Consider the following 23,171-nt stretch of genomic DNA (forward strand, 5'->3'; position numbering starts at 1 on the left):
GAGACAGACAAGAGAATATTTCTACCGTTCATGTGGACTACGTGTTGACTTACTGATCGGAATAATTAAAAAGTTCGGGCTCATAGCCGATGCAGTGCGTGCTAATTAGAACAGCAACGCTGAGCTCTCAGCACCGTACTGAGCCCAGGTGTTTTTCTAAAGCTGTCAGGTGCAGTTCATTTACATGAAGGAAATCTCTTACTGGGTACGATTACAATGCAGTAAGTAGCACAGACTACTTAGGGAGTAGCCCGATGCGTTTAAAAACGACCCGAGCCAGACAGGAGTCGAACCTGCAATCTCCTGAACCGTAGTCAGACGCGTTATCCATTGCACCACTGGCCCTGGTGTGATACTGCAGGACTGTAACCCAGTGAGATCAGTACTGCAACTAGTAAAATATTACCCCCGGTCCATTCTTTTCCAAAAGTAAGAAACACCTGTTTTCAACATTTTGTCTGTTTTAAAACCATATCTCTTTAAACCAAACCAAGAGTTTGTCTTTTGCACTGATATTCTGATTCATTTCGATTTCAAAGAAAAAAAAAACATTATCTTCCAAAGCATCATAAAATTGTCCCTTCTTCCAGACTCTACTTCTCTCTTGTAGTAGTACAGCAGACCTTTCCAGGTGAGCAGATCACAGAGTCCGAAATGAGCTTCCTCCATCAAGCAAAGTACCTGAACATGACTCTGTCTTCATAAAAGCGCCCCTGTAATAAAGAAATTAAATCCGAACTCAAGAGGGCAGTTGCCTACTGAAGTTCAAGAAGTCATCAATTTTAACCTAGCAACACATTAAAGGCTGCATCTATACAAGTACGATTCTAGAAATGCTCACCAGATTACGTTTTAAGAAGGAACTGCGCCTCAGGTTCCGCCGAGATCTTAACTCGGATGGCAGGATTCAGAGTCCGGAGTGTGGACTGATGGCGCACGGAGGGTCCACATACTGTGGATCCCTCAGTGATCTTCCCCGTGTTCAAACAGCCAGCGTGTGACTCCCCTGTCCCCGTGACCTCATTGCTATGCTCTCGCCTCTGTGCAGCCGAGCCGGACTCATGGTAAAGTGGAAAAAAATATGCCCTCAACGTGAGATTGACTCTGGAGCGAGGATAGACGTTACCTTTTTATCGTTGAACAGGATATATGTGATGTGGCGACTACAGATGCAGCCATTCAAAATGCGCGGTAAAAACCCGCGGTACGGTAACCTACCCACAAGCCACCGCGGGGCACCGGAGGGTACCGCAGGGCAAGTGATTGGCTGGCCAAAATGACCGACAGGGGCACTCGTGGTGCATTGGTTGGTAGTGCAAAGATTTAATCATTTAATGTCTTTACTGTGCACATTTTAATCCGCTTAGTTTTGAATATTTATATGGATTTTACCACTAAAGGGAAATTTTAGTAGCTGAGCATAAAAAGAAGAGGAGCATAACGCATCTGAAGGTCATAAACGATATTAATTTAGGAACATAAACATTACTGTATGTATGTAAACTGTACCGTGTATGGCTTGTCTTGGTAGTTTAAAGAAAAAATACACACCAGTCTTCCATTTCTCCCTAAACATTTTAAGCATGAAAGTTTTATGAAACGGTACCCAAATATACGATTGCTGTATAGAATGAATTTTAATTTTAAAAAATTATTTAACACGAACATTAAGCTGTTTACATCTTCCGCCTGAGAACAGTCACCCGTTGCTACCCAACGCAGAATGGTGATTGGCTGACACCATCTGACACCCCTCAGATTGGAGAAAAAAGACGTGCTGGTTTGCTATACCAGGAAGAGGATTTCTTTCTATTCAAAACGTGTATTTTAAAAGTTTAAGAAGTAAAAACCTTACAGCGTACACAGATTTCTAAACTGATCAGGATCGTTATCTTTGTCTTATGCATAATAATGTTCACCGCTCTGTCCAGCAAATTAATAATAAACTTTATTTTATATAGTTTTTTAAACGAATAAGTAATTAGATTGCTCATAAACCTAATCACTTGCTTTTTCTTTTTATTTAGGCTCAGATTTCAACTATAGATCGTATTATTAATAACCATAATAACAACCAACCAACAAAAACAACCATATAAACATAATACCAACCAAAAACATAGATAACAACCATAATACAAAATCAAATAATCAAACCATTTTACACTCGCAAAGTCCTCCAATTATCATAATCCCGCCCCTTATGCAAAACCAAACCTTCCTCCCATCCCAGTTTATCCTGTTTATCATAAACAAAATCCACCTCAATTTTCAACATAAAGCATTACAAAAAATCAATACCACAACACTCCATACTCAACAACGATAATTCACAAACAGCCAGAACATGTAACTACACATTCCCAAACATACCCAAACATAGCCCCGCCCCTTATGCAAAACCAACATCCCTCCCCTGTTCTCTCTCTCCCCTGGCGGTTGTAATTGTTTTTATTTTCAAATAAATTTTAGCAAAGTCATGTATTTTAAAAATCTTAAGATTTTTCTATTTATGTCTTTATTTAGTGGTTTCATTAGTGACTAAGGCTAAACTTTCTTGGAAAAATGTCTTTTATGTACACCATGTTTGCTATTAATTCATTCAGGGCTAAAATATGTTCATTGTCTTCTAATGAAAGAAGGGTTCCTTTCGCCGTAGTCGGGAGCCTAGCCTTTAACTAGTAAGTACTGTATTTACTGGGTTTTTTTTTGGGGGGGGGTGTCTTTCGCTGGAAATCTCGCCTCCTACTTTGAAAATACCCGTGAAACCGGTTCAATTAGTCACAGCCAGCACTCCTGCAGAGAGTTGGGTTGTACAGTACTTGCAGTGTATACAGTACACGCGTTATGCTCTTCGTTAATGTCTGTGAAGTTTTATTTAATCTCTGAGCCATACTGATTCTTCTGGAAGCCAGTTTCCGCCAGGGAGTAAAAAAAAAACACACTATGGTATTCTCTCCAATGCAGTGCAGTTAAAAACATACCTCTGATGCTGCTCCTAAATGAATATCGTTTATGACCATCAGAAGCTTTATGCTCCTTTTCTTTTTTCCAGTGGATTGAACAGGGAGAGGCATTTCATGATGTACTTTTCACTGATGAAACAACAGTGGCTCTGGAACAGTTTTCAACCATGTCGTTTTATAAAAAGGGGAGATATGTACACGTTACTGAAGCTAAAAGTTTAGCCTTTGTCACTGATGTAAACACTAAATAAAGACATATAGAAATCCCTACTTTACAGACTGTATATGGCTGGTATTGGTAGTTTAAAGAAAAAATACACACCAGTATTCCACTTTCTCCCTAAACATTTTTAGGATCAGAGTCTTACATGTGGTTATTTCGAAAACGTTTGTACGTGCTCCTTCTTACCATGTTACTGTTTACCGTTACTGACCATATTAAGTTTAAGTGCCTGTGGGCACTTTTCCTGTCCGTGGGGGGTGGACCGTCTTTCATTAGAAGGTTAGTCTGTTCTACTCTGAGAATGTAGAGGGGGTGGGAAGTGTCCGCGGTCATTTAATTAGTATTAAAATCTTAGTTATCTTTCTAGTTCACAGGTTTGCATGCATAATTTAATTTTGAAAGCCACTGAGACATCAGGTACTACTGTTGTATTTATGAAAAAGAAACAAAACAAAAAACATACTAACAACTGTGCCATCCTACTCCTTAGTTAATACATTTTATTATTCATAAACAGTTAACATTGTTAGCAAAATATTTTGAATTATATTTAACCCTATTTTTTCTTTAGTTTTGTATTTAACTTATTATATGATAGTCAGACTTAATGTATATTAATGTATATTTGAACAATGAAAATATATTTTTACAAGATTTTACATTAAGCACTTAAAATTAATATGGTTAATAATAGTAAACTGTAACATGCTGTAACAAGATCGGTTAACTGCGAAGAAAATCCTTTCAGAGAAATTTTTCAGGTGTGAAGAACAAACCTGTTCCCACACACCCTGCCCCCACTACCATTAGAATATACACAAACATTTTAGCGTTTCATTCTGAGCAGAAGACCCTCACACCTGAAGAGTGCTGGCTGTGACGAATTAAACCGGTTTTACAGGTTTCAATCACAGATTGGGACTCAGTAAAGTAACACACAGCGCCACTGGATTTGATAATACTGTACCTAACCAAAATCCGCAATATGGAAACAGAACCTAATTGTTGATAGATGATGTACTCGTAACATTTTTTCAAGACGAACTACAACATTTAAAAAATGACTTGTATGTACTTGATATCTCTAATCAATCCACGGGTTCCAGCACAAAACGAAACTAAAACGCATACCGTTTAGCGCTTCTTATTAGTTGCTCAAAAGTAATATGGCCGTATGAAATGCATAATATAAACCTAGAAACATATACGTGAGCAGTACTTAAGCACTGTAGTATCGGTGTTAAGACATACCTCTCAAATACTGTAAATCAAGTTAAAAATATCTCAAGACCGATTCTGGTCGTAATTAAACCATGTTTTCTTTTTCATCTTGAAATAACTCATTTCTAAATACCTTTTTCACTGTTAACATCTTGTAGCAACTTTGCGACAAAATATACACTCTGACAGTTCATCCTGCTACCAACATTAAATAAAACAAATCTTAAGATTTCTATATTTATGTCTTTATTTAGTGGTTTCATTCGAAGCTTACAATGTTTAGGGAGAAATGGAATACTGGTGTGTATTTTTTTCTTTAAAGTACCGAGACCAGCCATATACTGTATGTTAAGATTTCCCTTCAGTGGTAAAATTAGATATGAATATTCAATACTTAAACGGGCACAGTTAAGACATTAAATATACATATACATATTGTATACAGTACAGTTTGCATACGGTAATATGTTTATGTTACGCGATTAAAAAATAAATAAATAAAACTGGAAGGTCCAGCACCACCATTATGTTTATATGGTTGTTTTTGTTGGTTGGTTGTTATTATGGTTATTAATAATACGATCTATAGTTGAAATCTGAGCCTAAATAAAAAGAAAAAGCAAGTGATTAGGTTTATGAGCAATCTAATTACTTATTCGTTTAAAACGCTATATAAAATAAAGTTTATTATTAATTTGCTGGACAGAGCGGTGAACATTATTATGCATAAGACAAAGATAACGATCCTGATCAGTTTAGAAATCTGTGTACGCTGTAAGGTTTTTACTTCTTAAACTTTTAAAATACACGTTTTGAATAGAAAGAAATCCTCTTCCTGGTATAGCACACCAGCACGTCTTTTTTCTCCAATCAGAGGGGTGTCAGATGGTGTCAGCCAATCACCATTCTGCGTTGGGTAGCAACGGGTGACTATTCTCAGGCGGAAGATGTAAACAGCTTAATGTTCGTGTTAAATATTTTTTTTAAATTCAATTAAACGGGCACAGTTAAGACATTAAATATACATATACATACTGTATACAGTACAGTTTGCATACGGCAATATGTTTATGTTACGCGATTAAAAAATAAATAAATAAAAATGAAAAGTCCAGCACCAGCTGGATTCGAACACACAACCTGCCAGTTGGTAGTCACGCACCTAGACCAGTAGGCTACAAGACAGCTCGCATGACCAGGTAGGCGAAACAGCCCTACATAGCTCTGCCGCAGTACACGGATATAATCATACCGTTATTAAATTCTTTAGATACGCGATTCCATATTATATTCCCTTTTAATCAAATTCTAAAAGTATGCTTGTTGACGTATCCGGTATCACGTTAGTTAAAGACTTCGAAGCTTACAATGTTTAGGGAGAAATGGAATACCGGTGTGTATTTTTCCTTGTGATATTTTAAGCTCTAGTTGAATGATAGGTGTCGCATTTTAAATCATTCTCGTAGCTAGAAATTATGAAACGCCCTGTTAAAAGCAAGGAAGTTTTTATGCCCCGTTGAAGTAAAACAAAATGCCTGACAAAGTATGGCTTGGACAGATTCCAAGTGCTTGTACAAATGTGCTAAAGAAATTATACTTTGAGTATACAGCTTGTCCAAAGTCATCCATTATTAATACTATTAGTAATATCTTCAGTAAAGGTTTTGATGCATAAATATTTCTGATAAAGGTAGGTTGTGTACTTTTGTCCAACTGAGCAATCTTGCTTTCATAAAATATACCAACATTTGAATGACTGATGATTAACATGCTGTAATACACAGTTCAAAATTAAAGGTTCGAATGCTGTACATGAGAGGTTAAGCTCCCCCTGGCGGTTTTACAAGGCGACGCCGGATAGCTAGTCACATGACACACGTGATACCGCGTGATACCCCGGTGGGCGTGTCGCGGTATGCCGTGAAATACCTCACCCATTTTGAATGGCTGCATCTGTAGGTTCAATTTTGTATCCTCTTTAAAAGATTAAGGACTGGGGTGAGCGTGATTTACCACCCTTTCAGCTAAGAACCCGACGTGCGGACCGTTTAAGCTGCATAGACTCGGTCGTTTAACTCTTCTCCATTAGAAGGGTTAAGGTTAAAGAAAAAAACATTGCTGACTTCTTTTTTTTTTTGCCAGCCTCGAGTGCTGATTAGCAAGGTTTGTATTTCATGTTTTGCAAGTTGCATCCATTATAAGAAAAACAAGTCGTTCAAGACAGGAAATGAATGCTTGCATTTAATTAAGTCTAGCCGTAGGCGGTTGTCCATAATGACCAGTTCTGTTCGAGAAGAAAGAACAAAAAAGGCACCGCTGGGATTCGGAGCCAGGGTCTCCTGTTTACTAGACAGGCACTTTAAGCAACTAAGCCACGGTGCCCCAGGAGAGCTGTCCTTTGACAGCCACTTGGACACACCACTCAGACACATCTGCATTCGGTGTGTGCTCCGCCTGCTCGCTGAGCAAGTTGCCACCTTTACATATAATAGCAACATCAACACCAAGAGAAAGGGTGACAAATGGCTTTTATCTGGAACTTTTCATGTCCAAGGAGCTCAATGTGCTTTCTGTGTACAACAGGGCCACTGAACTCCACACTGGCCACTGAACCACAGCAGTGGCTTGCTGGCTTGACATCTCTCAAGGAAAATGTTGAAATTGCATGTGGAACAGGAAAATGACTCTCAGGTGCCCATTGCTCATTTTCAGACACATTTATGCAATACTTTCACCATGCGTTGAGCAATAGGGATTAAAGATAGCAGAGGTAAGGTTTAAAAGTGATTCTGAGGTGCAACACATCAGCGATACAGCTAGGCATCTGAAATGCGGGGTTTGAGAGCCCTTCAGGGAACACCGTACCCTAAAGGTACCAGAAGTCCACTAGTATAAGCATTAAGTCACTGTCACCCCTGTTACAATGTGATTGCTACATATCTTCATTTCTTTGGTTTTTAAGGAGTAAGAGTGCAGGGGGTCTAAATCTGCGATCCAGTGTGTTGAAGTATTTCACAAGACTACCTGTAGCCCGTCTGAAAATAAATCCTCATTCTGATTATTGCCCTGGGCATGTACCAAAAAATTACTGAGCATATATATATCTCACTGTGTTGAAGCTAGAGACCTGTATGTAATAATATGATGCTAAAATGTTATTTTCACATATATTAATGTAATAAATGATTGCTTATGCTTTATAAACAAACCTAATTAAAATAAAAGCTTAAGTTTTGTATTTATCTTGTACCATAGAACATGATTTTCTTTGTATTTCAAGCCCACAGTCCAAAGTGTCCAAATGACGCACTACATGATATAAGGAAGATTATCACATGCATATCGGTATTATCTTTCTTATGAAAATGCATTCCTTTCATTACCTTTTACTTTTTAAAATGAACTCAAATTGTGTATAATGTAATAATTTAAGTAGAATAGATTCTAATAATATAATGATCCAGTGTGTTGCACTACTTCACTGCTTCACTGCTCTATGCCGTCTGGAAATAAATCCTCAGACTGCTTACTGCCCTGGGCATGTACCAATAAATTACAGGAGCACATCTATATATCACTGCGTTGAAGCAGGAGACACACAATCACTGCAAACACATCCTAAATACAGTGTTCCATCACCTTTGACCTCATCCAGAACATATCATTTCTTGAAAGGGATTGCTGTCCGAATGCACATCTGAATCCCAAACAGAATCTCTAGTAATATACGATCGTTTGTGAAACATGCAAATGACTGTCTCAGGGGCCCATTCCTCATTGTCAGACACATGTATGCAATGCTTTCACCGTGCATTGAGCAATAGGGATTAAAGACGCCACAGGTAAGGTTAGATGTCATGTTCTATGATCATTTCTTTCAGCATTAGGGACTAAATATACTAAACGTATGATGCTAAAATGTTATTTTCACATATATTAATGTAATAAATGATTGCTTATGCTTTATAAACAAATCTAATTAAAATAAAAGCTTAAGTTTTGTATTTATCTTGTACCATAGAACATGATTTTCTTTGTATTTCAAGCCCACAAAGTGTCCAAATGTTCTATGATCATTTCTTTCAGCATTAGGGACTAAATATACCAAACGTATGATGCTAAAATCCTGAAAAAAGGATGTGCTCCATCTTGTCAGTAGATTGGATTCCAAAACTGATTTGGGTCAATATACATTATCTTTGAAGATAAGGTACAGTCTACTGTAGGGAACCATCAACTTAGAAAGCATTGGCCTTCCCTGGGGGTCAGGTAGGTGCAAAAGATAAACCTTTATCCTATCTTTATATTAAGATAAGTGGCCAAGCAGTATTTTTCCAAGTTTCACCAAGCTCATCATGTTGCCATAGTAGACAAAGTTCTATAAAATGTTAAATAACTTTTAAAAAAAGCATCTTGGTCTTTCAGTACTGTACAAGGTGAATTAAACTGTCCCTGGTAATAAAAAGTAATTAGAAGCATCCCAGAAACTTTATCTCTAGAAACATTAGCTGTTTTATATCATGTAATTTAGTGTGATGTTGTCAGAATTCAAGGACATTATCACACACAGAAATTGGTTCAGTTAAATCTAAAAAACACAGCTAAACATGGGTTTAAATGTAAAATAGAAGTCTTACCTCTTGTCAAAAGATTAAATTCAAGAAGCGATGTAATAAATGATTGCTTATGCTTTATAAACAAATCTAATTAAAATAAAAGCTTAAGTTTGGTATTTATCTTGTACCATAGAACATGATTTTCTTTGTATTTCAAGCCCACAAAGTGTCCAAATGACGCACTACATGATATAAGGAAGATTATCACATGCATATCGGTATTATCTTTCTTATGAAAATGCATTCCTTTCATTACCTTTTACTTTTTAAAATGAACTCAAATTGTGTATAATGTAATAATTTAAGTAGAATAGATTCAGGTAGGAAATATAGAGTCATGATGTTTATGGCTGACATCATTTCACATGGGTGAATTTTAAGCTAAGAAACAAAAACATTTACAATGAAGATACCATTGCTTAATTTTTAATGCCTTTAAAAAATAAATACCTCCTGAGAATAATTTGCCACTCCCAGATCCTTGGTAAGGTACTGTTTGAATCCAATCAGGAGAGGAGCATCCAGGGAGTGCTTTCTATAGAGTCCAGCTTGGGCCACTCTCTTCCGGCCTGCTGATACTTTTTAACTACTCAGGGCCTGTAAGGATATAAAACACCGGTTTAAACATTTTATACCTATAAGACAAATAGAATTTTAGTAAAAAATAGATACATCTGAAAAATAAAAAGTCTTACTGCTGATAGAGTTCTTCAGAGCTCACATCTTCCCCTTCCTTATCCGCTTCTGTTTCAGTTTCTAGAGCAGCCTCTGGCATCTCTTCCTCCTGGACAGCGGCCTCTTGCTCAGGGCCGCTGGAATGCAGGTAGATTCTTTTCAACATGCTTTTACATAATATGTTGTAACAATGATTTCAAAAAGAAACTACAGAAGCCTTACAGATTAAAAATATCTCACCTTGTGCTCATTTCCCTCTATTCCCCGTGTTGCAGTGGTGGGATGACGTAAATTACTGCTTCGACACGTAACGGCATTATAATCAAATGCAAGAGCTGAAGGCTTTAGTTTTGTTTCGTTTTCTATGGCGTTCGTAAGCGCGCAAATCAAAGGCAATTCCTGCGTCTAACACGAATGTAAATGCTTTTGAAAGTGCAGTGTGGTGCAGCTTGTAAAATCCTTGTCCACATTTGTGGTTTGTTGATGTTTTTTCTGTCTGCCAAAGTTGCATTTTGACATCTGGACGGGGAGACTTTATCATTTGAACGTGAAGCCAACCTTAAACCCTCTGAGGCGTGTCTGTCTGCCGGCACGTATTTTGTGAAAGGTATTTTTTTTTTTAACGGAGAGCGACTTTGAAAAAGTTTCCGCAGCCACCTCGCACTCCGTGTTAGATTATAGGAGGAATGCGGTAGCGGCGAACTCGCTGTAGTCGTGGCCGAGTGGTTAAGGCGATGGACTCGAAATCCATTGGGGACTCCCCGCGCAGGTTCGAATCCTGCCGACTACGGCGTCTGCCGCACGTCGCTTTGTGCCTTCGCTGAAAAGGCGTAGTGCCGCTTCTCCTTTCCTCGTGCTATAAAAACGCTAAATCGCTTGTCCCCGCTGCCATGGAAATCAATTCTTCAGGTAACCACACACTTTGTGTTCGCACCTCTGGTGCTCTACTTATGCCTTTGAAAACCTAATGAATAAAGCTGAAAGAACCGACACAATATGTAGGTGCTCGTAAAGCACGCAGTAAAGAACTGTTAACAGCAAGGTTTCAGTGGGTTAACTGAGGAGAAGGCGTGATCGCTAATTGTTGACTTTTTATTTGGTGTTAGAAACACTCTTACTGTGCATGACGTGCAACAAATGTAGCCACAGAAATTGCATCACCCTTTCATGTATGCTATTGCAGACACCAACGTTGCCTAGATAGAAAACCGAAATAGCCGTGGGTTTGCTTGCTGGTCTGAAGGATTTCTCTTCGAATATCTATCATTTGTCAATGGAAGTAAAAGGCGCTGCAATCTCATACGTTCAGAATCAAACTCGCAGCTGTTGTTCGACTTTATTTCTTGACTAATTACAACTGAGTGTTGCATGAGCAGTTACGTAAACTTGTCTGGTATATTTGAACACAGATGCCGTTCTTCAATTAAAACTAACAGTACATTGTCAGGGACATTCAGTTCTATAAAAACAAGAGACAGACAAGAGAATATTTCTACCTTTCATGTGGACTACGTGTTGACTTACTGATCGGAATAATTGAAAAGTTCGGGTCATAGCCGATGCAGTGCGTGCTAATTAGAACAACAGCAACGCTGAGCTCTCAGCACCGTACTGAGCCCAGGTGTTTTTCTAAAGCTGTCAGGTGCAGTTCATTTACAGTACGCCCCGTGTCTCAACGGTAGGACGGAGTCAAATACTGCCTCGACACGCAACAGCATTATAATAAACCGCATGACTTGAGGGCTGTTCTCTTTGAATGTTCCAAGGCATTCGTAAGAGCGTAGGTCAAGGGCCATTCGTGCATCTCCTGTAACTCGAGTAAAAATGCTATTCAAAGTGCAGTGACTGAAATCGTCGTCCACATGTCTCCGTTGTTGATTTCTTTCTGTCTAAGAAAGTTCTATTTTCATGTCCGAACGGGGAGACTTTATCATTCCAACTTGAAGCCACCCTTAAGTACTCTGAGGTGTGTGTCTGCTTACACGTATGGCGTAAAAGGTTTCTTAAACGGAGAGCGAACTTGAAAAAAGTTGCCGCCGCCGCCTCGCACTCCCTGTTCGATTGTAGCAAGAAGCCAACAGCTGGCATATTCACTGTAATCGTGGCCAAGTGGTTAAGGCAACAAACTTTAAATCTGTTTGGGTCTCCCTGCTCAGGTTCAAATCCTGCCGACTATGGTGTCCTTTGCATTTGCTCTCGTGCGTGCATGAAAAAGGACCAGCGCTGTTTTGTTTTCGCTGGGACCTTTAACACTCTAAATCGCCTAGACCCACTGCCTTGGAAATCGATTCTTCAGCACCCACGAGTGACGCTTTCCAGCTGGACGCGGATAACGATGCTTTTCTGCAACGAGCTTTCCAGCTGAATTTTCTCGGCAGCTCCATACTGAACCTGTTCTCCATTGCAACATAGCGGAGGCTCGTCACGTCTATAGCAAGGCTGTGTAGGACCGCATACGCCACAGTGACTTGTACACAGACCACATGAAAGGCAAGCAAAATACACTTTTAAAATTCCAAAGACTCACAAGGTCAGAGGAACAGCGATGACCTGAACAGATCTGTTACAGAAGTCTAGGTTGACCTTTTTAGAGCTGTAATTGCATTTTTGTTTAATAGAAGATCAAATCTACTCGCATGTACCAGCACCTTACAGTTTATTGATGTTAATTCTATTTAAGTAATAAGATTGCTAACGATGTTTGACTTTAGCTGGTGTTTTTTAGAACAAATTGCTTACTCTTCTGTAAGGAATACGCAGTACGTGCCTTTGTCAGTCATTGCTCACCATACCTGTAACTTTCTTATCTAACTCACTTCCTCAAATGGTGAAGGTCCACAAACATAAATGAAAAAAACCCTTGTTGTAGATGAGGTGCACAAAAAAGCAGCCCCTGATAGTGTATAACACATTTATACTATTGCAGAGACACATGTAACATATATATATATACTGTATATATATATGAAACAGAAATAGAAACAGAAACAGGAATCGCTTACTCACCTGGAGAATCTCTGTAGGAATATCTAGCATTTATCAATGGAAATAAAAGCTGCTTTAATACAGTGCATGTTCAAACTCAAACCCTCAGCTGCTGTTCTTGTTTGTTTTGGGACAAATTGCAACTGAGCATCGCATGAGCCGTTACGTACCCTTATCTGTTAGGGAATTTCAAGGGAGGAGTTAGGTCAGAATGGGTAGGCTGCAAAACAACAAGTAAAGATTTATTCCAAGATGAAACGTTGTGGCGATTTTCTTATCTTTTCAGCATGGACTAAACGTTTACGTGTTCCTTATATGCTATATATGTATATATTAGCACCAATGTCGTTCTTAAAAACTAACATGAAATTGTCAGGGACATTCACCTATATACAAAGACGAGACAGACAAAGTAATAATTCTGTATTAACGTGGCCTACATATTGACGCAATGATCGAACTAACTGACATGTTCTGATTCAGATCCCCTGCAGTTCATGCCAATTAGAACAATAGCAATGCTGAGTCCTCCCCACCCTACTGAGCACAAATTCAGCTGCTCTCCAGTTCTGTTCTGCATGTTTTTTCATTGCAATTGAGCTCGGAGCTGGAGATGATCTCCATACAGTTCTGTGTTAACTAGCCCGCACTTGCGTGCTAATTTATGGGTTGTGGCAAATGCTTTTCTATAGTTCATATACATGACGGCAACCTGTTACCGAGGAACCTGAGAGGTTTAAAAGCCTCACGAGCCAGGCAGGACTCAGACCTACAATCTTCTGATCCGAAGTCAGGCGCATTATCCATTACGCCACTGGCCCATAGAACATGCGCTTGGACTCCACCACAGAGAGCTCTACACTGCTACTAGTAGTACACTTCCCCATCTAAATTTTCACAGCAAGAAACTTGTGTTTCCTACTATTTTTATCAGGTTTAAAATATCATCTCCTTAAAACAGAAAAAGTGTTGATGTGTCGTGCTGAAATTCCGATTGATTTTGAATTCAAAGAAAAAGGTTTTCTTCCAAAACACCATGAAATTGTCACATCTTGCAGACAATAGGTGTATTCCATGTTGAAAAGAGAAGAAAGAAAACCATGGAGCCTTTTACAGGTGTGAGGCTTCTTCAGGTGTGAGAAGACCTCACAGCTGAAACGCTGTGTTTCCGTTCTTCTCTTTTCAGCATGCAATAAACCTATTACTTGTTCCTTTGCAGCCGAGGCATGCTGACATAGCTACCCAGCTGAACATCTTGCAGACTCTACAGTACTTCTCTCCTGTAGAAGTAAAGCAGGGCTTGCTGGGTGAGCTTTTGCTCCGGTAAATTAGGTCACGTGTCATGTTAAATCACTTCTTCTAAACACAACATTTGCTGGTGCTAGCTTTCCCCATGAAAAGAGACATTTACCTTACAGTACATGACATATCGTTTTTATTCTACCAATAAGTATAGAAATTAAACAAAAGAAAAAATGGTGTCGCCAAAGAATGCACAGCTCTGTCGCCTTGGGGAGGTGTCAAGGGCATTGAGCTCCTTGGACATGAAAAGTGCCCGATAAATGCCATTTCTCATCATTTCTCTTGGCGTCAGTTCTGCTATTAAACGGGAAAGAGGCAACGGGCTCAGAGATTATGTTAAGTGCACACCGAGCGCAGATGTGTCCAAGTGTCTGTAAAAGTGCGGTGCTCCCTAGTGGCTTAAAGTGCCCGCCTAGTAAGCAGGCGATCCTGGGTCTGAATACCAGCTGTGCCTCTCTCCGTGTCTTGTTGTGCCAAATGTATCATTTCAGACAAACATGTACAGCTTTGTTCAGTTTAATGCAAGAATTCATTTCCTTTCTGGAATAACTTGTTTTTGAAGAAATCCATACATTTTGTGAAAGATGAAATCAATTTCTTGGTTGTCAGTGAAAAAATATTGCTGGCTACAAGAAGCGCAAACGATTGTTTTCTTTGACCATAAACCTGCAAATGTAGGGAGCACAAAAGACCGTCAGGTGCAATCGGTTAGTACATTTGGCTGTTAACTGAACAGTTGGTGGTTCAAGCCCCTCCAGTATGCGTGTCTCAGTTTTTCCAATGTAAACATCATCACCATCGCTAAAGAAGATGGAGCAGAAGGCTCCACAGCCGAAACGTTGTGCTTCTTTTCTTCTCTTTTCAGCATGGAGTAAACCTTTGCTTTATCCTTTGCAGCCTAAGCATGCTGACGCAGCTACCTTTCTCTTAACGCGCCTCAATCATTATTCACCAAAACGATCAGCAGAATAAGTCGCCTTTGTGGTGATGTCACTCCTCTGCTTCACAAATGTCCTTAGTGACGGGCCATTTCTTTCTGCCATTTTTCCGGAGCAGTTATTGATTGCTCCATCATTTCCCTCTTACTTTCCATCACTAGATTGAAAAAAAAAAACAGAAACAGGCTGACAGGACGACAATCAAATTGCAAAAACTCATCAAAGCACTCGATAGAGTATTTGAATCCACAAGTAGCTACGAGCAACTTTGTCCTGGCTTGCATGAAAGTCGGAAAATGTCAAAAAGAAAAAGATGGTGGCTTTTTCATATTCGTTCTTTTATTTTTAGTTCGTTGCTGCTTCTGTCCATTGTCCTCCTGCCTGGCTCTTGACCTGTTTGAACGCACACAGTAGACTTTCATGCAGGGGATTTGTCCTGAGCCTCTGTGAAAGACCCACCCACCCCCATAAATAACTGCTCTAGAAACACATGAATGCAAAACTAAACCACAGCTTAAAGAGGAGCTTGTCATGACCGCCAGGCAGTTAAGACCAACTCTTAAGCGATCTAATCAGCACCAGCAGTGGGTGATTATTAACAAACGCCGCCGCACGAGTTAACCCACCTGCACACACTCCACCGTACGGTACGCAGTGCTATTTTTACCATCTTTACCTGCTTCCCGCTGGTATTGAGTCTACTCCTTGAGAGCTCTACCTGGCGTTTTTTCCATTACCTCGTTTATTCTGGATATTGGACTCCCCTTCTGCCTTTTCGACTTTGGACCTCGCCTCTCACCTCGGACTGTTTGCCACCAGTGTTCTCCCTGGATTACGACTTACCTTACGCCTCTTGACCATGAAACAAAGCAAAGCAGAGCAAAACAAAACGAACAAACGAAAACCCTCACGTCCCGCATTTGCATATAACGCCGTTACGTGCCCAAGCGGTATTGTACGTCATCCTAGCACTGCACCCCGGGGCGTATGGTATATGGGAACGAGCACACGCCACGAATCGTCTCGAATCACTCCCTACAGCTGTAAGGCACCTTGAAGCGTGCACCCCCAACATTCTTCTTTGCGCATCTGTGAAAGGTAAACTCTTGAGCAAACTCTGAACCAGCTCTAAGGAAACTAATCCGATTAGACGTTACTTTGACTCATCCTTTAAGGGACCCTTGTTAATTGGAGAATCCAATGATTTCGAATGAATTCTGTATGCGTTAAAAGACAGCTATACACAGAAAACATGCAGGACACTTCTCATGATGTTTCCCGAGCCGAAACACAGTGCGTTTTTCCAAGCCATCTGACAAAGCCCGCCCACTGAAAACTGCAGCAGATCATGTAAAGACGTTCAACTTTGTAACTACTGCACGCACGCACAGGAAGCAGAATAAATTCCTCTTTTCAAACTGTCAAAGGTTTGCTTTGCGAACACTGCAGGACATCGCACAATCGCTTTTGAACGGGGACAAACGATTTCTTATGGGGCGCAGTAAGTACAGACGTTTAAAAAGCTCCACTCATGCCGACGATGCAGCATGAAGAAGCGCAACCTAACGTTTGCATTCCTAGCAAATTCCTTTTATTTTTTTATAAATAAAGACAGTCTTGTTTAACAAACAACACACACAACATTTTACATTGTCAATTCAGTTCAAATCAATGTATTTCTATATAGCGCCTTTCACAACAAGGGCTTCCCAAGGCACTTAACAATGCAAGTTGTTAAGAACCTTGTGTCTAATATGCCGCCTAGGTAACGTGCTGTCTCTTTGAGGCAAATGTTTAAATCCTCTGAGTTAAGTGCTGAAGTTATAGTAGTCCTATCAGTATTGTTGCCTCCGATCAACAGATCCTCAGTTTTCTCAGAGTTGAGTAACAAAAAGTTTTCACACATCCAAGTATTTCCTTCATTAATGCATTTAACTAAAGTGATAATAGAAGAGCTGTCGTTTGGTGTAAACAAAATGTTTATTTGAGTGCAATCAGCATATGAATGAAAGTTCATATTATTTTTTCGGATTATCCTACCTAGCAGCAGCATGTAGAGAGAGAGAGCAATATTGGTCCCAGCACTGATCTTCTGGTACCCCAAATTGAACTGGTGACATTGATGAAGCAGTACAATTATTAGATATTTGAACATAATGAAAACGATGAGTAAAATGTGAAGTAAACCACTGAAGGACGGTTCCAGATAAGCCAACCTCAAACTCAAGCCTGTGTAACAAAACAGAGAGGTCAACCGTGTCAAAGGCAGCTCTAAGATCTAGAAGCACAAGCACTGTTGCATTCCCCGCATCAGTAGCTAAGAGAATATCATTTACGACTCTTGTTAATGCAGTTTCAGAAACCAGACTGAAATTTCTCAAGTATATTATTTGAATCCAGATACGATTGACGTTGGGCAACAACTATTCTCCCAAGACTTTTAGATTGAAATGGGACCTTTGAGACAGGCCTGTAGTTGTTAAGAGCTTGTGGATCCAAATTTGACTTTTTAAGGAGCGGTCTAACAACCGCTACCTTAAATTGATCAGGTACAACGCCTGATGCAAGCGATGCATTCATCATACTAATTATAGGTCCTGCCAGTCCTTCGAGGGAATCTTTGACTAGCTGAGTGGGGATGGGATCTAGCGAACAGGTGGTTGACTTTGTCTTATGTCTGTGTTTATGAGTCCACCACAAGAAGAAATCTGAACAGGAGTGGTGATCATGCGAGGTCACCATGGAGGAAACCACTGCTCTCCCCCCAAAAAAAACCACCACTGCCCCTCTCAAGTTTGCTAAAGACCACATGGATGTTCCACAGCAACTCCTGGAACAATGTTCTGTGGACAGACGTGACAAAAGTTGAACTTGTTGGTAAATGTGCACAGCGTTATGTTTGGAGATAACAAAACACTGCATACCAACTCCAAAACCTCATCCCACCTGGGAAGCATGGCGGAGGCTGTACGGCTTGCAATCATCGAGGGACCGATGAATTCCAAGATGTATCAGGAAAATCTACAGCAGAATGTCAGGGTGTCTGCCTGTGATCTAAAACTCGAAAGACGCTGGGTCATGCAGCATGACAAAAACAAAGGAGTACATCAACAACAGAGTGGCTGAAACAGAAGAAATTCCGTATTTTGGGATGGCCAAGTAAGAGTCCTGACCCCAATCCCATTGAAGTACTGTGGCGTGATCTGAAGCAGGCCGTTCAGCGCAAGACATCCCAAAAATATACATGACTGAAACAGTTTTTCATAGAGGAATAGGCCAAAATACCTCCTAACCGCTGCTCAGGTCTGACCAGCCGCTACAGAAAGTAGGGGTTGAGGTTTTTGTCATAAAGGAGGTTCCACTAGCTCCTTAATATAAGGGTTCACGTACTTTTTCCATCAATGACCTTGATTGTTTAAACCATTTGGTCAATAAAGAAACAGCAATGTCAAATGTTGGGCGTGTTGTTTGTTAAATCAGACTCTCTTTATTAATTATTATGACTTAGATAAAGATAAGATCACATGTTAGGAGCCATTCATGCAGAAATCCACATCATTCCGAAGGGCTGTTTACAAAAGTTTTTCTCCCAACTGTATGTGAGAGAAAAGCAGAGACGCTCACTGAGTAAGGTGGGGTTGCAGCTTTGCAAATCACAAGGACATTTGTACGCTCAAAATGGGACAGGAGCACCCCAGATGGGACTCGAACCCACAATCCCTGGCTTAGGAGGCCAGTGCCTTATCCATTAGGCCACTGGGGCACACTGGGGAAAGTTAGGCAGCAGAAGGTTTACTGTGACCTGAGAAGGACCGGCATCCAATCACGGTGGTACACACACACACGCTCTCACTCATCTGAGCTACACAGCTACCAAGATGATCTCAGGTGCGCCGAGCTGGTACGGAACATATTGAACTGATCGACGGCGAATTGTCTCTCAGACAGGCTTTTCACCTCTGAGCTCCCTGACTGACAGTAATCAGCTAGGTAGTGAAACAGTCAGCTGCTTCTAAGCCTTAAACAGTTGCATCGCGGCGCTTCCACAGAGAGATGATTTGAAAGCCAAACATCGCCCATTGGGAACACCTTACTATCACTAGTTTAAGAGACTCTTAAGGTCTTGCAGAGGTGCCTGTCTAATAGCATGCGCTTTGCAAGCTATAGGTGTTTAGGCTGAGGCAGAATGCCTGTTAACAAAATGTTTTTCTAAAGGGGCCTCGCACTCTTTTCCAAGCAATGGTCACCATCCCCACCGAGTGTCACAATGTAGTCATGTCCTAGGACATCACCTGTTAGTCTCCATTTGTCTGCCACCAACACTTTAGGTTACGGGGTCACAACCGCACCCCGGAGACCAGAGGAGCCGTTGGCGTTCTGGCGGCGCAGATTGGGCTGAAGGTGGGGCGCTTGAATCTCGCTGTTGGAGGCCGTCTGAAACTGACCCAAGCCTTTCCCTTGAATTAAATGTAAATAAGAAATGAACCCCAGATGCACATGGAATCAATCACGTGTTTCCTTTGAGCCGTTTAGAGACTGCTCCAGAGTTTACCTTGCACAGATGCGCAAAGATTAATGATGGGGGTGCACGCTTCCAGGCGTCTTACAACTGTAGGGACTGATTAGAGACAATTCGTAGCTTGTGCTCATTTCCCTCTATTCCCCGTGTTGCAGTGGTAGGATGACGTAAATTCCTGCTTCGACACGTAACGGGATTATAATCAAGTGCAGGAGCTGAGGGCTTTAGTTTTGTTTCGTTTTCCATGGCGTTCGTAAGCGCGCAAATCAAAGGCAATTCCTGCGTCTAACACGAATGTAAATGCTTTTGAAAGTGCAGTGTGGTGCAGCTTGTAAAATCCTTGTCCACATTTTTGGTTTGTTGATGTTTTTTCTGTCTGCCAAAGTTGCATTTTGACATCCGGACTGGGGGACTTTACCATTTGAACGTGAAGCCAGCCTTAAACCCTCTGAGGCGTGTCTGTCTGCCGGCACGAATCTTGTGAAAGGTATTTTTTTTAACGAAGACCAACTTTAAAAAGGTTTCCGCAGCCACCTCGCAGTCCGTGTTTGATTATAGGAGGAATGCGGCGGCATTGAGCTCGCATTTGTCGTGCTCGAGTGGTTAAGGTGATGGGCTCGAAATGCGTTGGGGCTTCCCCGCGCAGGTTCGAAACCTGCCGACTCCGGCGTCTGCCGCACGTCGCCTTGTGCCTGCGCGGCAGAGGCGAAGTGCCGCTTCTCCTTTCCTGGTACTATAACAACGCGAAATCGTTTGGACCCGCTGCCGTGGAAAGCAATTCTTCAGATAACCACGCATTTTGCGTTCGCACCTCTGGTGCTCTACTTATGCCTTTGAAAACCTAATGAATAAAGCTGAAAGAACCGACACGATATGTAGGTGCTGGTAAAGCACGCAGTAAAGAACTGTTAACAGCAAGGGTTTCAGTGGGTTAACTGAGGAGAAGGCGTGATCGCTAATTGTTGACTTTTTATTTGGTGTTAGAAACACTCTTACTGTGCATGACGTGCAACAAATGTAGCCACAGAAATTGCATCACGCTTTCATGTATGCTATTGCAGACACCAACGTTGCCTAGATAGAAAACCGAAATAGCCGTGGGTTTGCTTGCTGGTCTGAAGGATCTCTCTTCGAATCTCTATCATTTGTCAATGGAAGTAAAAGGCGCTGCAATCTCATACGTTCAGAATCAAACCCGCAGCTGTTGTTCGACTTTATTTCTTGACTAATTACAACTGAGTGTCGCATGAGCAGTTACATAAACTTGTCTGGTATATTTGAACACAAATGCCGTTCTTCAATTAAAACTAACAGTACATTGTCAGGGACATTCAGCCGCCAGCGTGTGACTCCCCTGTCACCTGTCCTCTCTCGCACTGTGCAGCTGAGCCCGACTCATGGTAAAGTGGAAAAAAATATGCCCTCAACGTGGGATTTACTCTGGATCTAGGATAGATGTCACCTTTTTATCGTTGAACAGGATGTATGTGATGTGGCGACTAGGTTCAATTTTGTATCCTTTTAAAAGATTAAGGACTGGGGTGAGCGTGATTTACCACCCTTTCAGCTAAGAATCCGACGTGAGCACCGTTTAAGCTGCATAGACTCGGTCGTTTAACTCTTCTCCATTAGCAGGGTTAAGGTTAAAGAAAAAAAACATTGCTGACTTCTTTTTTTTTGCCAGCCGCTAGCGCTGATTAGCAATGTTTGTATTTCATGTTTTGCAAGTTCCATCCATTTTAAGAAAAACAAGTCGCGTTAAAGACAGGAAATGAATACTTGCATTTAATTAAGTCTAGCCGTAGGCGGTTGTCTGTAAGGACCAGTTCTGTTCGAGAAGACAGAACAAAGAAGGCACCACTGGGATTCGGACCCAGGACTTTCTGTTTAAGAAACAAGCGCTTTAACCAACTAAGCCACGGCGCCCCGGTAGTGTTGTCCTTTTGCAGCCACTTGGACACACCACTCAGACACATCTGCATTCGGTGTGTGCTCCGCCTGCTCGCTGAGCAAGTTGCCACCTTTACATACAATAGCAACATTGACACCAAGAGAAAGGATGACAAATGGCTTTTATCTAGAACTTTTCATGTCCAAGGAGCTCAATGTGCTTTCTGTGTACAACAGGGCCACTGAACTCCACACTGGCCACTGAACCACAGCAGTGGCTTGCTGGCTTGACATCTCCCAAGGAAAATGTTGAAATCACATGTGGAACAGGAAAAGGACCCTCGAGTACGAGGGAAAAAAAAGAAAAAGATCATCTGGAGCGCGCCAACCCATGTCTGAACAGCCCAGTTTCGTTGATGAGGTGGCCGTGTGGTTAAGGCGATGGACTACTAATTCATTGTGCTCTGCACGCATGGGTTTGAATCCCATCCTCGTCGCTCTCTATGTCTGACACGTGTGCCTGTCCGACGTTGGCCCTCCTTCTGTTTGCTCCAGTACTAGAGCCTTACATTTTCTAGCGGTGGCTGAACATGGTATAGTAGGCTAACGTCGGTATCGAGCAGTGGCAGTAACAGTATTTACGTGCCGCTGCTGCCAAGTGGCTCTGGGTTGAGACTGTGTTTTCACTTACTTGCAGCACAAACGGAGAAAGCGATTTTTGACAGTCTCTCGAGAGACAGTAGAAGCCTGCTTCGTGGCTTAAATCCAAGCTAATGTAACGAGTTAGAGGTCTGATGCAGAACTGCGAATTCAATGAAGGGGAACACTACAGTACATTGCACTGTATGTGTGAGGAAAGCTGCCCCCTTCTGTCCCTTGTCGACTGAACAGAGGACTGTAAAGGATACCGCCAAGAAACTTTAGGATGCTGGTTGGAATCCAGCTCCAAAGAAGCCCCTTTGGGTGTTATGTCATCAAAAAGTAAGAACAGCGAATCTCCCTTTGATCAAAAGCGCAACAGAACTGTTTTCCGTGGAGCCGGTTTCAGACCCGTAGACCTGTTTTATTTGTAGGGCAGGGAGCATTCCCAAACGCGAATCTCCTGTTTTAGAAATGCTTTGGGTGGCGTGAAGTGAAAATAAGAAGTGGGCTCCAGATGCACATGGAAGCAAGTGTTTCATCCGAGCTGTTTCAAAGACTGCCCAAGAGCTTTCCTTTCACAGAGGCGCAACGATTAATGATGGGGGAAACAAAACACTGGACTTATTATATGCCAATGCTAAGGATGCATATAGTTCCACAGCCCTTCCCCCCCTTGGCAGATCAGATCACAACCTTATCTTGCTTACACCACTATACAAGCCTATTGTCCAGGCTGTATTTGATTACCAGATGGACTGTTTCCTCCAGCGGTATAGTATTGCAGTGAGACAGCACGATGCCTGCAAGACTATGTCACGCTAAACGCCACAGATTGTGTTTGTCCGTTCGTGTCAGTCGTCCTGCAGCCACGGGAAGTGGGACACAAACATGCTGCAATGCTTTCAAGACGTTAGGATTTGTTAGTGCAAAATCCGAGAAGAGTACTTGTGGCTTGAATGTGAACTGTACGTGCCCGCCCCCTTTCCTCTATAGTGCATGAGTTCCTCCCGGCATGCCCTTCGTCATTGTTCTGTCATCTTGTATTTAAAGGGTTGTATTTCTGCTGCTGAAACTAAGCAACGGTTTTCTCACAACGCCCTTTGTTCCCGACTGAGCCCTTGTCTGTCATGAAATTCTTCAAAACCTCAAGCTAGAAGAAGAAGAAGACGACAAATATGAAGCGTCACAGCAACG

At 41.3% G+C, this 23,171-nt stretch overlaps 4 non-coding genes across 4 annotated transcripts; 2 read left to right on the forward strand and 2 right to left on the reverse strand.

The window, feature by feature from the left end:
* Positions 1 to 10,409: 10,409 nt before the first annotated feature.
* On the forward strand, positions 10,410 to 10,491 carry trnas-cga (transfer RNA serine (anticodon CGA)). Its single transcript has one exon. It is a non-coding gene; the product is annotated as a tRNA-Ser (tRNA).
* An 8,125-nt stretch (positions 10,492 to 18,616) lies between these two features.
* Positions 18,617 to 18,689, reverse strand: trnar-ccu (transfer RNA arginine (anticodon CCU)). The gene has a single exon. It is a non-coding gene; the product is annotated as a tRNA-Arg (tRNA).
* A 2,608-nt stretch (positions 18,690 to 21,297) lies between these two features.
* Positions 21,298 to 21,371, reverse strand: trnak-cuu (transfer RNA lysine (anticodon CUU)). The gene has a single exon. It is a non-coding gene; the product is annotated as a tRNA-Lys (tRNA).
* Positions 21,372 to 21,750: 379 nt separating this feature from the next.
* trnas-acu (transfer RNA serine (anticodon ACU)) lies at positions 21,751 to 21,832 on the forward strand. Its single transcript has one exon. It is a non-coding gene; the product is annotated as a tRNA-Ser (tRNA).
* Positions 21,833 to 23,171: the final 1,339 nt, after the last annotated feature.

The sequence above is a fragment of the Lepisosteus platostomus genome, unplaced genomic scaffold (genome assembly GCF_059453375.1).
Source record: "Lepisosteus platostomus isolate fLepPlt1 unplaced genomic scaffold, fLepPlt1.hap1 Scaffold_60_H1, whole genome shotgun sequence".
NCBI classification, from domain to species: Eukaryota; Metazoa; Chordata; class Actinopteri; order Semionotiformes; family Lepisosteidae; genus Lepisosteus; species Lepisosteus platostomus.